We start from the raw sequence: 16,877 nt of genomic DNA on the forward strand, positions 1-16,877 counted from the left end.
TAACTCGGAATTATCAGCTGAAAGTCCACTATCAAGAGTAACCCTCAATACAGAGCATTTAGTAACCCAAAGAGGTGTTGGACACCAAGGTCTCAAGAAAAGAAAATAAATAAACTATGTGCCTGTGTTGTGTATGTATGGGGGAGAGACTTGAGCAAGTAAGTCCTCAAGGGTGCTTCAACACCTAGCACCTTGAACCAATTGGTTCCGGAGTGTTGACTGAAAGCTTATTTTAAAGAGTTGCCCCCTTACAGAGCACTTAGCCTAAGAACAAAAATAAGTCCTGAAATGACAACAAAAGGATCAATGAATAAAAGTCTCATGGGATGCAATCACAGTGAGTATTCTAGGACATGATAAAGGTCTGAAAGCCAGGAATGAACCTAAGTTGCTATTCATGAAACCACCATAAAACTAGGGACATGACTTCCACAAGAATGACTCATTTCTCTTGGCATTCCATTCATCATTCTCTTGTTCCAGTACTTGCTTAGGGACAAGCAAGCTTTAAGTTTGGTGTTGTGATGCCAGGTCATTTTGGCCAATTTCACTGACCTTTTCTTTACTGTTTTTAGGGTAGTTTCACGCATTTCCTTAGGAAATAAGCTAGTTTTGGGTAGATATTCACTTACATCTTGATTCAAGCATACATTGTGCACTTTACATGATTTCATGAGGATTTTTGCATGAATTTAAGGACAAATTGGATGTTGCATTTCCCATGACTTGGACTAGAACTTTGATGCACTTTATTGCTTGATTTCAGGACAAAGGAAGCAAAGAAGAACCACATTAGTGGCTACGTTAGTTACACTAACGTTAACACTAACGTGGAATGGGAGTAACTTGCAAAGTTAATGAGAAAAGTAATTGCCAATAACGCTCTCGAAGCCATCATTGCCCACGTTAAGAGTCACGTTAACTAAGTTAACGTGAACTCTAACGTGGAAGAAAGGAAATGGAGCCAACGTTAGTGACACTTAACATTATCACTAACGTTGGACCAAGCTCATAAGTGGCCACGTTAGTCACCACGTTAACTTAGTTAACGTGGCCTCTAACGTTAAGAAGAAATTGGGGAAGCCAACATTAGTGACATTCAACATTATCACTAACGTTGGCCAAGTCACATTAAGCCACGTTAACTCCCACGTTAACCTAGTTAACGTGGAAGCTAACGTGAGAAGACAAAGTGTTCGACAACGTTAGTGACACCAGACATTGTCACTAACGTTTGAAGGAACCCACACAAGCCCCAATAAGCCACGTTAACTCCCACGTTAACTTAGTTAGAGTGGAAGTTAACGTGAAGAAGGGAAGTGACGCCAACGTTAGTGACACCCAACATTGTCACTAACGTTGGAAGGAGCCCACACATGCCACCACGAGCCACATTAACTCCCAAGTTAACTTAGTTAACGTGGAAGCTAACGTGGATAAGGGAATGTTGAGCCAACGTTAGTGACACTCAACTTTGTCATTAATGTTGGAGATGGCTAGCATGGCCACGTTAGAAGCCACGTTAACCTAGTTAACGTGGACTCTAACGTGAGAAATAGGGGCACATTGGAACGTTAGTGACAATGGTAAGTGTCACTAACGTTCTCGAAGATTGGCAAGCCTACGTTAAAAGAGACATGTTAACTAAGTTAACGTGGACTAAGTTAACGTGGACTCTAACGTAGGGAAGGGGGGAGACTTCTCAACGTTACCGGGAAAGGTAAGTTCCAGTAACGTGTGCGAAGGGCATAGAAGCAATGTTAGTGGCAACATTTGTGCCACTAACGTTGAAGTTAACGTGGCTCTTACTTGGGTGAGGAACGTTAGTAAAAAAGGTGATTGTCACTAACATTCTCGAACCCATATTTTCACTGAACGTTAACACCACTAACGCCCGGAGCTAAAGTCTCTGCCCACTTCACACTTTCTCTCTGCAAGTAAAGCCAAGCCCAATGAAGAAGAGAACTGCTTCAAACTCAAGATCCAAAGGCCCATACCCAAGACCTGAAGAGCCAACTAGAAGAATAGAAGAGTAGTATATATAGGAGTAGCTTTGAATTAAAAAGGGGAGTAGGAAATTATAGGGAGCCTCTGGGCATAGAATTACTCTCTGTATTTACTTTTTCTGCACTTCTAGTTTCATCATGTATTCTCCATCTTTATTTTCATTTTCTAGAGCTATGAACAACTAAACCCCTTTCATTGGGTTAGGGAGCTCTGTTGTAATTTGATGGATCAATACTAGTTTTCATTATTCTTCTTCTATCTTTTCTCTTGATTTTACTTGAAAGCTTTCGATCTTCATCCAATTGGGTAGCTATCTTGGAAAAGAAGCTATTCATACTTGGATCTCTTCTGAACCTTGAAAGAGGAATGAAGAGATCATGCTAGAAATGCTTTCTCATGCTGGACCAAATTGGGTTTGGATGGATATGTGACTATAATCCTGTCAACACTTGATTTGGGAAATGCATGTGGTATAATCAGTGACCATACTTCATCTCTTCTCATGAGCAATTGACCAAGGAATTGGCTATTGATCAAGATTTGAGAGATTAAATTACAAGAAATTGTAATTCAATCACTTAAGATTGCCAAGGAGATCAATGAGTGCATTGATTGAAGAAGAGATGAAAATGAAATTGATCCGGAGAATGCAACAACTCCTAAGCCCAATGAACTCCCCATTTCTGATCTTACCCGTTCTCTTTAATATCTGTCATTTACTTTTATGAGCAATTACCCATCCCCATTTAAGATTCTTCAATTTACTTTCCGTCATTTACATTCAGCTCTATTTCTAGCATTTACTTTTCTGTTATTTACTTTCCCGCCATTTAATTTTCTGCAATTCTCAACTCAAATTCTGATTCGCTCAACTAGAACATTCCTCTAATTAATGTTGCTTGATCAATCAATCCTTGTGGGATTCGACCTCACTCTATTGTGAGTTTTTACTTGACGACAAATTCGGTACACTTGCCGAAGGAAATTTGTTATGAGACAAGTTTTCCGTGCATCAAATTTTACACCAATTACCACTCATCATACCTTACATCGGTATTTGTACGCCAAAGACAAGTTCCCGTCACAGAGGAGGCCATTCAAAGTGTGCGTAAGACCAGACCGTTAGCGGAAAGGGTTGATGCATATCAAGAGATTTTGTTGGCATGATGCGAATATGGGTTTGACTGGGATGCCATCCTCAGGGTCATTGCCATACCCGAATCATTCTGGATTCGAGGAAGGATGAGACCCCGGCCCAAGGGCATCACCGCACGTTTTTTCACCAGGGAGGCTCAGGCATGGGCCCAAATTCTAGACCATTATATGTATCCAAGCACCTATGGCTCATCTATCACTGTCGAGTTAGCCTTGTTGGCTTGGTGTGTCCTTACAGAGAAACCGGTGCTTATCCCCTGTCTCATTCACCAAGCTATGGGCCGCATCCACGCTAAAGAAAACCTACCCTTCCCCGCTTTATTGACCGACTTAGTTGTCGCAGCCGGTGTCCCCCAAGAGACTAAGGATCGGAGGGCCATGATCCCGATAGACAGCGATGTTGTTCCAACCGGGAGATACCTCAACCCTCCGGTGGACACCGAGGATCCAAATTTATCCATCCCCATGAGCACTCCCACCACTTCAACCGCACCACCAAAATCGTCCATGCAATGCATAGAGGACCTCCACAAGAAGCTCAATCGTTATGAGCGGCGAAACCAACGCCGATACACTTTTGTCAAGAAGCTTCTAAGTTGCCTAGCACCACCTATGGAAGAACCGAAAATTTCCACGTCCACCGGCACCGATAATGAAGATAGCGATAATGGAGAAGATGGTGGACACTTGGAAGCCGATCAACCACTGCGTCTCACTCAAGGCACGGAGAACCGTGCCAACTTCTAAGTGTGGGGAGGTCGGTCGGCCAATCGGTCTCCATAGGTAACACCCGAATAAATTTTGAATCTCTTTTGTTAACTAGGATAGATTGCATGATTAGGTTTTTTCATTTTTTTTGACATCCTTTGCATGATAGTTATATCTTAATAAGTCCACTTGGCTAGAGTAATGACTTCTTTCTTAAGAAACTAGAATTTTAGGATAACCCTACCAATTTTGAAAATTTTGAGAATTTTTTATGCTAAACTTGTTTGAAGAATGTAATTTGGAACATGGATTTTGAGCCAAGAACACAAGCAAGTGAGTTTTGAGCCTAATTGCATGGCTACATCTTCTAGCCACTTACCTTCCTTCTTTTGTGCATTGTTCTCTCTCTACGATTGTGATCTTTAATTTGTTTGACTCTATATGTCCATTGTTATATGTATGAATGCATGTACATGATTGAGGCCGTCAATTCACTTACCCACTTACCGAAATGACCTTACCTTATAATAATCTTTGCAACCAACTTTGAGCCTGTGCTTAACCCACTTATTCTTAATGTTAGCAAATTACAAGCCAAAAGTGGAAAACCATGAATGTCCCTATTTGAATCCTTGAATAGCTTAGGCTAGAGTGTATGTGTCATTCAAGTGTGGGAAAACCAGGGAAAGGGGGACATTGGTTGAGGTAAGAGCATGTTGTTGATTTTGTTAAAAATATTGGGAAGAGGATACATACTCATGTGTTGACCAAATGTGTAGACCATATGCATTGAAAAAAAAGAAGAAAAAAATAGAGAAAACAAAGAAGAGACAAAACGAAAAGAGAAAAAAATATAATAATGAAAAAAAAGAAAAGAAACAAACAAAGCAAGAAAAGAAAAGAAGAAAAAAAAAGAGGGGGACAAAATGGCCCAAAGTAAGACTTAAAGGTAAATCAATGCATATTTATAACGATCAAAATTAAATGCATGAGTATGTGAAAGAGTGAGGAATGGGTAGTTAGGTTAGTACATAATTTTATAGGATGTTATATAGGCTAGGTGGGGAGCTTAAGTTAATCAAAGGATTCAATTTTTAGCCACTTAGCCAAATATATAACACTACCTTAACCCTAACCCCATTACAACCTAAGAAAAGACCTCATGATATATGTATGCATGCATAGAGCAATTGTTAATTGTTAGAGGAAGAACAAATTTTGGAAGAGCTTGAAATAGGGGAGGATTGAGTGATCAACCATATACACCGAGCAAACAGAGTGCAAACACTTCCGGTGAGGGGTTCGAACCTCAATACCTTGTTCCCAGCTCTCACGAGCATTTTTCATGCAAGCTACGCATATTTCACTTTGATTACTAGAGTTGGTAGAGTTCATACATTACCCATCATCTTACCCTATGTGCATATATATATTCTAGGAAGATTGAATTGCTCTTAACCAAGTAGATAGTAGCATACACCCTAGTTGCATTCATGTAAGTAGATTGCATCCCGTGAGTCTCATTCTCTTGTGATCCCTTGATCTTTTGCTTTCTTTTAGTACGAGGACATGCTATAGTTTAAGTGTGGGGAGGTTGATAAACCCCGTTTTTAGGGTTTATCATGTATAGATTTTAAAGGTTTTATCAATGATCTTCCACACTTATTCATATAAAAATGCATGATTTTGTGTTCCTTCCCTAATTTTGCCTCAAAGATGAAAACATGCTTCTTTTGCATTAAAATTGATGTGCTGTAATTCCCCTCTACTACCATTCAATGTTGTGACCCGTTTGTTAAGTGGTTTCAGAAGTTACAGGGTAAAAATGGCTAAGAGGGATGAAGGAAGCATGCATGAATAGAAGGAGCATGGAATAAACTAGAGTTTTGAAATTTGGGCATGGGCGCGCACGTGGACCGTACGCGTATGCGCGGATGTGCACCCCCAGAGCTAGCGCAGTGGAGCCGAACGAGAAGCCGGCGTATTTATATGGTTGGGCCAAAAATCCTTCGATGCGCGCACACTCGCAAAAAGCCCCAGGGGCGCGTACGCGCACTGTGCGCGTAAGCGCCGATAGCAACACGTGATTTTTTAAGAAGAAAACGTGGCCAGCAATTTCAGGCAAGGGAAGGCCCTTTTTTGGGGCAGAATTCTAGTGGGAAAAGCATAAGAAGACCAAGGATTAAGGGGATTGAGACAATTAGACATAATTCTAGATATTTTCGGTTACATTTTGGCTTTTAGAGAGAGAAACTCCAACTTCTCTCTAGGATTTTACTTTCTCCATTGCAATTCTCCTTTGAATTCTTGGTGAGATCCATTGCTAATTCACTTTTACTTTGATGCCAGTTGTAGATCTACTCTTCTTCTACTCTCAATTAGTATTTCTTTGATTCAATCTCTTGGATCTAGATTTGTGACTTTGTTACTTTGAATTTTGATTAATGAATTGAGGAATTTTATTCAATTGCTTGATTGTTGAAGATTGCTTGGATTATATAGCTTTAATTCAATTCTTTTCTCTCAATTTTATCATGTCTTCTTTGATTGCCTACCAATTATTTGTGAAAATGACAACCCTATCTATGGAGTAGATTTCCCTTACTTGGCTTAGGGGTTGAGTTATTGGAGACACTTGAGTAGTGGATATCAATTGTTGATTAGGAATTGAGAATTGCTAATTAACTTGGAGTGGACTAAAGCTAGACTTCCCTAGGGTGAGACTAGGACTTGTGACTCAAGTTAGTTACTTTCACTTGTCTTTCCTCCATTATTAGAGGGATTAATTCTTATCACAATTGAAGGAAACTACAATGATGGAACTTCCAATACTCACCCTTGGCCAAGGCTTTTATCTCAATTAATTGTTGTCTACTTTTGTTAGTTTGAATTCTTGCACCAACTCTCAAAACCACCAAAGACTTCCTAATCAATGATGTGCATTCTAAGGCAATTCCTAGGGAGAACGACCTGGGATCAATACTCTCGGTCATAGATTTTAGAATTGTTTGATGCGATATTTGCATGTTGGTTAGACTATACTCACGATCGAAATCATTGTTAATTTCTAATCCGGCATGAGAATATTACGTTCATCACCTACCAGCTGAAGGTAGCAATGCAGAGAGTCACCATACCCCCTTGCTCATCTTCCGATGCACCGATGACAATTTCTAATCCCAACACTTTTGCATTTCATTCTTAGGTCCTTTAGGATTTTAGTGGCATTCTCTTGTTTTGTATATATATATATATATATATATAAAATAAGCTTAGTCAAAATAATAAAATTTTTCAAGAAATTTATCTATAGGGCATCCCAATTAATTGAAAAAAAAAATTTTTTTAGAACTTGCTTGAATTACATATATTGTGTAACATGATTTTTGAGCTAAGAACACAAGCATGTGAGAATTGAGCCAAATTTTGTGGTTACATCATACAACCACTTATTTTCATTCTTGTGTGCATTATTCTCTTTCTATGATTGTAATCTTTGATTTGTTTGATTCTTTATGTCCATTATTTTGTGTATACATGTACTTATATGATTGAGGCCATTGTTTCAAATAGCTCACTTACCCAAATAGCCTTACCTTTTATCTTCAATTATTAACCAACTTTGAGCCTCTGCTAAACCCATTTGTTCTCAATTTTAGCACATTACAAGTCTTGAATGAAAAATAATAAACGTCCCTTGTTTGGATCTTTGATTAGCTTAGGCTAGTGAGAGTGTTTATCATTTGATTTTGGGGAAGTTGGGAACATTAGGTAGAGATAAAAGTGTATTTTGTGTTTTGTTTAAAATCATGGGAATGGGTACATATTCATGTATCAATTATGTTCATACCATATGCATTGATGCTTTTGTGTATATTTTAGTTTAAAAAAAATTGAGAAAAACAAAAAAGAAAATATATATATATATATATATATATATAATAGAAAAGAAAGAAAAAAGAAAAGTAATAAAAAGGGGACAAAATGCCCCAAAGTAAAGTTCAATAAAAATCAATGCATATGTGTGGTGATCAATGAGAGAATGCATGAGTGTGTGAAAAAGTGAAGAATGGGTAGTTAAGTTAGCTTTGATGCTCGGCACGTGACCCACTTAAAGTGAAATCACTGGGGGCGATTTCTAAGCTGCCCATGCCCAAATCCAACTCGTTTCTGAGGGTATTTCATGTAGAATTCAAGCTTGAGCAAAGGGGGAGCACTTAGTTGTAGAATAGCATCATGTAGTTTAGTTTCTAGAGACAGAAGCTCCCTCTTCTCTCTGGAATTAAGGTTCTTAGGCTTATTTTCATCTTGGATCTAGGTTTTGATTATTGTTCTCATCTTGTTTTCTTTACAATTTCATGCTTTTACACTTTGATTCTCTTAGTTTTCATGTTAATTTCCCTTTTATGCATCTTTTATGTCAATGAACTCTTGTTTGATTTGGTTTACATTTAAGGAAATTTGATGTTTGATGTTTCTTTTATTGATGATCTGAGTTGTGAATTTACTTTTCTTGCAATTGGTAGTTGTTAGATTTTATTATTCCTTGCAATTTATTATGCTTTCCTTGTATGCCTTCTAAGTATTTGACAAAATGCTTGGAAGGATGTTAGAGTAGATTTTGGGCATTCTTGGCTTGGAAATAATAATTAGGTAATCATGAGATCAATTCTTGTTAATTAGTGTTATTAGTGACTAGGATGGAAAGTCTATATTCTCAATCATTGCCATGAATGTCTCTCTTTATTATTACTTGCTTTCTTAACCTTGCCTTTATTAATTCTTGATTTACTTTTCTTGTAATTTAATTCCTCGCCCTTTTATTAATCAAACCACTTGTTCTTCATAGCCAATAATTGACCACTTCATTGTAATTCCTTGTGGGACGACCCGGAGTTCAAATACTTCGGTTAATTCTTATTTGGGGTTTGTTATTTGTGACAACCAAATTTCTGATTGGGAGGATTGTTTGTTGGTGTAGAACTATACTTGCAACGAGAATTTATTTATGAAATTCTATACCATCAACTAAAATTCTCTCTCATCAATACTCTCGTTGGAACATATAGAGATTGATCATCAAAGCACAGGAAGAAGGCTCACAGTGAGAGGGGACAAGCTGAGGCACCATAATCATCAACCACCCTAACAAGGAACCAATGTCAAGCTAGTGACAGTAAAAGAGCGCTCCATGGGAGGCAGCCCATGATTTAATGTTCTTGCTTTTGTTTTAATTTCAATAATTAATGATTTTTCTAGCATAAATTTGCACTCTCATGGGTAAATTTGATAACTGCACACATTGTTTTGAAGCATATGTCTGATTCCTAAGTTTGGTGTGCCTAAAAGTACTCTAAAATGGCCTTCCAAGCATGCTGATCATATAACCATTTTAGGATATATTCTCATTCATTATATTTAAGTATATATCCAAACATTAAGTTTGGTGTCTACATATGCTATGAATTTCAGGAAAGTCACCTTTGCTCAAAGAGTCAAGTTCATGAAAAGATAAACTATATCTGCATCATTCTTGTGAATTTATTTTGCTAAGGTAGAAAATAAAATGTCCCTTGTAATGAATATACCAATCATGGCAGACAACAAGTTTTGTGTTCACCAATATTTTGTTCAATTTTAAGAGGGCATAGTTGGTTATTCATAAATAAGGAACATATAGCAAATTCTATTTTCTTATACTTTTCACTTGATAACCACTACCATGCTAAATTCAAAATTTGTGCTTACTGTTGCCTTGATTGAAATATATAGGTATAAAGAGAACTGAAGAAAGGACAACACCATGCCATGTACGGTTGTCCGAAGGAGAAAAAGTAGGTCACATGTGCATGATTGGGAGCACAAATCTGCAAGAATCAATACCTTGGAGACCGAGCTTTATTGCCCAATAAAGAGGTGATCTTTGTCCTCATCCTCCCTTACATGCACACTGTCCATTCTAACCCTTTCAAAAGACATCCTGACCATCCAATCTTCGTTGAAGCTTGTCATAAATAGCTTCACTTGGACCATGCTGCATAACTCATGCTTTCACACTTCGTGCATTGAAAAAAAAGAAATATATTTCAGTTTCCTTAAGGAAAAGCTCTAGTAACTGTGTCCTGAGTATTCCAAACCATACTTGTCTCCTTAAACTTTTACTCTTGCTTCACTAGTAATCCAAACTCTCATCATACGAGTCATATCAACCCAATCTCCCTCATCATTCTTCATTCCTCCACTTGGCCACCCTCTTTCCCTAATTAATGGCTTCATCAAGTTCCAGAAGAAGGAAAGAGAAGCAACCACACTACAAGAAAAAGGCGTATTTGTAACAAAAAATATTGTTACAAAACGTCGATATTTTGATACAAAAGTTTTTTGTAACAAAAAAAGGGTCCATTGCAGTAAGTCCCGTTACAAAAAGTTTTTGTAACGAAAAATGAAACTGTTACAATTCAATACCATATTTTGTAACAATTTTTTCTGATACAAAAAACCAGAAGCCATTACTAAACTGGTAACAAATTTTGATCTTGAAGGTATTTTTCGTGATAGAAAAATTTTTCCTATCAAAAAAATTTGTTACAAAATGTAACATGATTTGGTAACATTTTTTTTCTTCAGTTACGAAAGCGAATAAGTTATTTTGTAACAACTTTATTTTTATTACAAATTACGTGCATAATTTAGTAAATTAGTTTTTAAATTAACTAATATAATAACGATTTTAATAAGCTAGTTTACATCTATTTAATATGCAAAAACATACATAAGTCAAACAAGATCCTTCTAGCTAAAATTGTCTTAAAACAAAATAACATTAGCTAGTGAGTACATGGATTAGTTCAACCAAGACATAAAAGTTCTAACATAAAAGTTCAACCAAAACATAAAAGTTCTAACATAGATTAGTGTCTCTATGCATCAAAACATTCTTGAGCCCTCAAGGTTGCATATGGTCACCCTTTCAGCACTCCTGTAAATAAGAAAAACCGAAACCAAAAACTTAGAAACAAGATATAACATTATCTATAATTTTTCCACTAAGTTCTATCCAAACTGTTTATAAAAAATTCGGCAGAACCTCCCCTAAAAATTGGATATTTCCACCGTTCACGGTTCCAACAAACACAACCAATATGCAACTTATGTCTCAGCCATACACAACCAAATTTATCAAAGCAATCAATAGGACATTTGTCATTTTTCAACCATGACACAAGTAAAATGTGATAAAGAGATCCATATACAAATTAAAGTATACTAATATAAAATGGGAATCATCTACAAAAATATATTAAAAACATAAGCAACTTTAGGAGTACCTTTAGGGTCTAGTTTGTTTCATTGTCAAAGCGCGCTATGAGAGAGTTGACAACAGCTTGTTGAGCTTCCAATTGAGCTTTCATTTGAGCTAATTCTTCCTCTTGCCGTGTTCGTTGCTCTTCAAGTTTTTCTTTGAGCACATCTATTTCCTTTGTTAGCTCCTCACGGTCTTGCATTGCCTCTTGAAGTTGTGCTTGAATCCTTAACTTAGACTTTGAAGCCTTTATGCCATAACTTGCACCACTTTTTTTACCTCTCACAATTAGAAAAGCTTCATTTGGAGTGAGAGGATTTTCCAAATCATAGGAGTCATCAAGCATAGTGCTAATGTCATCCTACACAATCCAATTTGTAATTTGAAAATGGAGATAATATTTAACTTCCATGCAACAAAAAGAGGAAAATCTTAAGAATGTTACATCAATTTGTTTAGCTTTTTCATTCACCCATTCTCCATTACTCTTTTGATGAGTAATTTGCCATAATTCTTGAATGTCAGGCTCGACACCGGTTCTAGGATGGTGCTGCAAATTTTTTGGAAGTGTAAAATATAGCATGTAGTTAAGTGCAAACATGATATAGCAAAAAATAGAAGACCAAATTAAAACTTTAAGACTATTTACCCGATCACGTCTAACAACTTGAAATGTCCTTCGACCAACAATATGGGGTACAACATGATGCTTTCTATTATCTTTGTTTCTTAAACTTTTTTCCTATAGAAGACTAAACTCACAAAAGACAAAAGGAGGTCAGCTATAATAATTTGCATTGACCTAAAATAGCAAAACAACATAAAAAAAAACCTCAATGGTTGTCACAATGAAAATTTTAAACCTGAAAAGAAGGACTTCCAAAGTAGGACACCAAAGTCTCCCATGTCTCCGGTAGAACATTGTTTGGTGGATTTTGAAGGCGCTCCTCATCAGTTTGATACAACTCATAGTTCTCACGCAATTTTGAGCGCCAACTTCGATAACATATGTTAGCCTTAGCTAAAATCATATTGCGCATTACTTGCGTATCAGCTATATCAAACTTTTCCTACAAATGATTTGTCAAAGTTAGTTAGCAGAAATAACTTCTATAATAAACTAAATAACAGAAAATATAAATATCTATTACCAAAACGATGTCGCATATTTTTTGCTTGACATCATCTCCAACTTGGCACCATTTCTCTACATCAAAAGGAGCATTTTGTCTTGTAACGATACCCATTTCAGATGCAAACAGATCAGCATGGATGCCATTAGGAGCTAAGTTCTCCAAAGAGATCGGCAATTCCAATTTCCCATTTGTCTTTGTTTTGATAACCCTATTTGTTGCAATCCCACACGAAGGTCCCCTTTTACCAATACGTCTATCAACAGGGGCAGTGGGTGGTGCTGAAGTAGTGTCTGCCGGGGCTGGGACAGATGCTGCTGGGGCTGGGGCAGGGGCTGCATGGGCTACCAGGGCTGGGGCAGGGTCTGCCGGGGCTGCAGGGGCTGCCGGGGCTGGGACAGATGCTGCAGGGGCTGCAGGAGCTGGGATAGGTGCTGCAGGGGCTGCTGGGGCTGGGATAGGGGCTGCAGGGGCCGTGGTAGGTGCTCGTGGTGTATAACCATTTGCAGCAGCCCTTGTCAATCTCCGTCTAGCCATTATGTTACGCAATCTACAATAGAATCAAAATAATAAAACCCAGAAACAAAAAATAGAACAAACATATCAACTCTCCAAATAACCTAAAAATCAAATAATCAACCATGTTACACACCAATACTTTCAACCACAACAACATCAACATAATCAACTAACAATATTTTCAACCACAATAACAGCAGAATCAAGGTTCAATATTTCAGCTAAGATTATCAACTAACAGCATATTTAACAATACTCAAATAAACTGAAGTTACCTTTAGCAGAAACGTAATAGGACCAGACCCGACCAGCAGGAGAAGAAGGACAACCGAATCAGACCAGTAGAGGCAATGGACAACGCCGGATGAGCAGAGCAGCATAAACTATCCTAGATTAATGCAATGTAAAATACATAAAATTATTAACAGAATTTAAACAATATCTCTATGTTACTAAGGATCAAATAGTTATCTACTTTACTCAATTCACAAACACAAAAGTATAAAAAAAATATTGGAACAGGATAAAAAGAAAGCATAAGCTAATAACACTAATATAGTCAAACAGATATAAAAACTAATATTTTCAGTCACAACATCAGGAGAATCAAGGTTCAATACTACTTTTAACTAGGCTTACCTTCAGCAGAGGAGACGAGCAGAGCAAACCGCCAGCAGACCAACGAAACACGGCTGAACCAGAAGAAATTGAAGACTGCAACACAACACCAGAAGAAGACCCTTTTTTAAAAATTCATCATTTCACTATCAAGCTAGAAGACAAACTTTTTAGTTCTAATAGAGGTTTCTTCTGCTTTATTATGTAACTCAGGTTTTCCAACTTTACTATACAACCCTCAAGAAAGAAAAAAGAACAAACAGAACAAAATATTAAATCATTTATTTTTACATAATTAGCATCAATTTTTTTCTTCTAAACCTACAATAAAACAGCAAGAATTACGTCCACAAAATTAATTTACAACAACTACATATTAGAAAAAATCATCACCTCTAGACTGAAGAATGGCAGAAGCAGATCCAAGTTCAGTTCTCAGCAACGGGTTGGGGCCGTTCCACCGTCGAAGACGCAGGCCACCTGCGAGGAGATGTGACCGCACGATCAGAGCTTCGGCACGAGCAGAGCTTCGGCAGGAACAGCGCACATCCAGCAGAGGACTTACCCACCAAGACGACCACATATACGGTGGTAGCAGAAACAGAAGAGGCTAGACGCAGAGGCAGAGAAGGCAGAAGGCAGCGGAGCCAAGACGGCCACGCTGACAGAGACGGAGGTGAGGAGTTGCACCCACGAACCAGATTCGACCACCGACTTGAGGACCACGATGCAGCCGGAGACGTCTCCGAGGGGCTACGCTGGTGACTCTTTCTCCCGCAAGCAGCTCCTTTTTCCCTCGCAGATAGGGTTTGTTGACGGCGCCATGGGTTGAGAGTTATTGAGTGTGAGGCTTCGAGTGAAGTGGGGGAATGGGGGAACCTTAGGGTTTTTTTACCATTTTACATTCACTAGCTATTAGCCCTTGGTTTTTTTAACATTGCATTTAGTTTTTTACATTTTCTTGGAATATTTTTAACTCTTTGTTATTTATATTTATAAATTAATAAAAAAATTTAAATTTTACAAATTAGTTTTAAGTTATCTTAAAATTCTGATTATTATAAATTATATACTAATTTTCTAAAGGAATATAAATTAATATTTACATCATTTAAAAATTAATGAATATGTAAAAAATAATCTATACAATATATTTTAAAAGAATTATATAAAAAAAAATTTTTATTTCTGAAACAAAATAAAATTATTTTAAAAAAATATAAAGACAATATTTTTAATTCTTAAAGTTTTTAACATTTTGAAAAAAAAATGTATAAATTATACACATATTTTGTGACACAAAATAAAACTTGTTACAAACAATATTAAATTTCGTGACAAATTAATTTTTTGTTACAAATTAATTTAAGTTTTTCAGACAAAAAAATATTTTGTTACAAAACATTTGATTTTTTGAAACAAAAAAACTATTTTGTTACAAAATACTACGAATTTTTGCAACTACTTTATGTTTTGTTACAAAACATTTCAATATTTTGTAACAAAACACCGGCGCGTTACAAAAACTACCATCATTTGTAACAAAATAAAATGTAGTGTTACAAAATATCTGGATGTTTTGTAACAACTTGTAACGTTGTTACAAAACATACTTTTTTTTGTAACAATCAGCAACTATTAATACAAAAAAAGGATTTTTTGTAACAATTTTTAATTTGATACAAAATTTTTGTTACAAATGTTCCATTTCCTTGTAGTGCCAGTTGAAGCTGAACCACCAACCTATGATGACAAAAGATTCAAATCTCAATTTCATGAGTCACGATATCATAGGTTGATGGAATCAAAAGAAGTCATTCTAGAGATTGGTTTCAGACTAAAAGAAGGAGAATACCCCATCATGAGAAGGATAATCGAACAGAGAAGATGGGAACTCTTGTGTGAACCTCTTACAGACATAAGTGCAACCATGATAAAGGAGTTCTATGCGAATGCTGTAAGGCCAAGCAAAACCAACCCTCCTTACAAGAGCTATGCTAGGGGGTAATTTGGATTTCAGCCCATCATCCATCATGAGGGTCTTGCAGATAAGAGTGATACCCTTTGGAGAACCCAGCTTTGATAAAAGAATAAAGGGTGAGAATGATACTGATGAGCTACTGAATGGTTTATGCTTGGAAGGCAAAGACTGGAAAAGGGATTCAGATAGGATCCAAGCTACTTGAAGAGAATTGATCTGATACCTGAAGTCAAAGGTTGGTATGAGATAGTAAAAAGATCCATACTCCCTACTGGAAATACTTCAGAGGTCACAATAAAGAGAGCAATTCTAACATACTGCATACTCAAAGGAGGAGAAATCAATGTCCCACAACTCATAGCAGACAACATCCAAGAAATGGCTGAAGATAGCGGCAGATCAAGCAAACTTGGTCACCCAAGTACCATTTTGAGGCTGTGCAATAGAGCAGGGGTACTCTTTGAGGATGCAGATACAAATCGGGTAAAGGGAGGCAGAGGAATCACTAAGCAAAGGATGGAAGGTGTCACTGACACTCATGAGGAGAAAAGAACTCAAGGAAGAAGAAGGAGACCACAAATGGAGGAGGGACAAGCTTCTGGTGCAATAGACATAAGCTAAATGCAAAGAGCCATTGAAGAGATGTCTTAGTAATATATGAGAGCACATGAACAACAACAAGAGCAATTCTTGAGGCAACAAGAGCAATATTTGAGAGCTCAGAAGCAGCAAGAGAACTGGCAGTTGAAGATGATGGAGCAACAAGAAAACTTCCAGCTGAAGGTGATGGACCAGCAGAGAGAATTTCAAGCAAGTATTATGGAGCAGCAAAGGGAACAATCCTGTCACTCTCGAGAATCATTCGAAAAATTATTTCAACAACAAGCTGAACAGGAGAAGTACCTCCAGAATTTTTGTCAATGGAAGAATATATACCACACAGCTGGAGAAGCTCGGCACTTAGTAAGAATAATCGCGTTTTATAAGAATAATCGCGTTGTAAGTATAGTTTCTAAACCAATAAAGGATTCTTTCGTACAAAAGTTTTGTTTGTCATAAGTAACAAACCCCTAATAAAATTGATAACCGAAGTATTTAAAGCTCGGGTCGTCTCTCAAGGAATTGCAGGGAGGTGTATTTATTATTGGTTATGGAAGACTATCTTTTTGGGGTTTTGAATAAGGAACAGGAAAAATAAATTAGCAATAAAGTAAATTAATTATCATGAACACCAGTGCAAGGTATAAAAATTAGAAATCCCATCCTAGTTATCCTTATCATGTGTGATGAGAATTGTTTATTACTCCCACTTAGCTAACCCTTACTAAATAAAACAAAGTCAAGTGGACTAATCAATTTGATTCCTCAAGTTCTAGTCAACTACTGTGGAAAGACTAGGTTTAAAGGGATCCAAATCAATCAGCAATTTCCAATTTTCAATCAACAGCTGAGT

This window comes from Arachis ipaensis, chromosome B9 (assembly GCF_059453495.1).
Source record: "Arachis ipaensis isolate K30076 ecotype BB chromosome B9, ASM5945349v1, whole genome shotgun sequence".
NCBI classification, from domain to species: domain Eukaryota; kingdom Viridiplantae; phylum Streptophyta; class Magnoliopsida; order Fabales; family Fabaceae; genus Arachis; species Arachis ipaensis.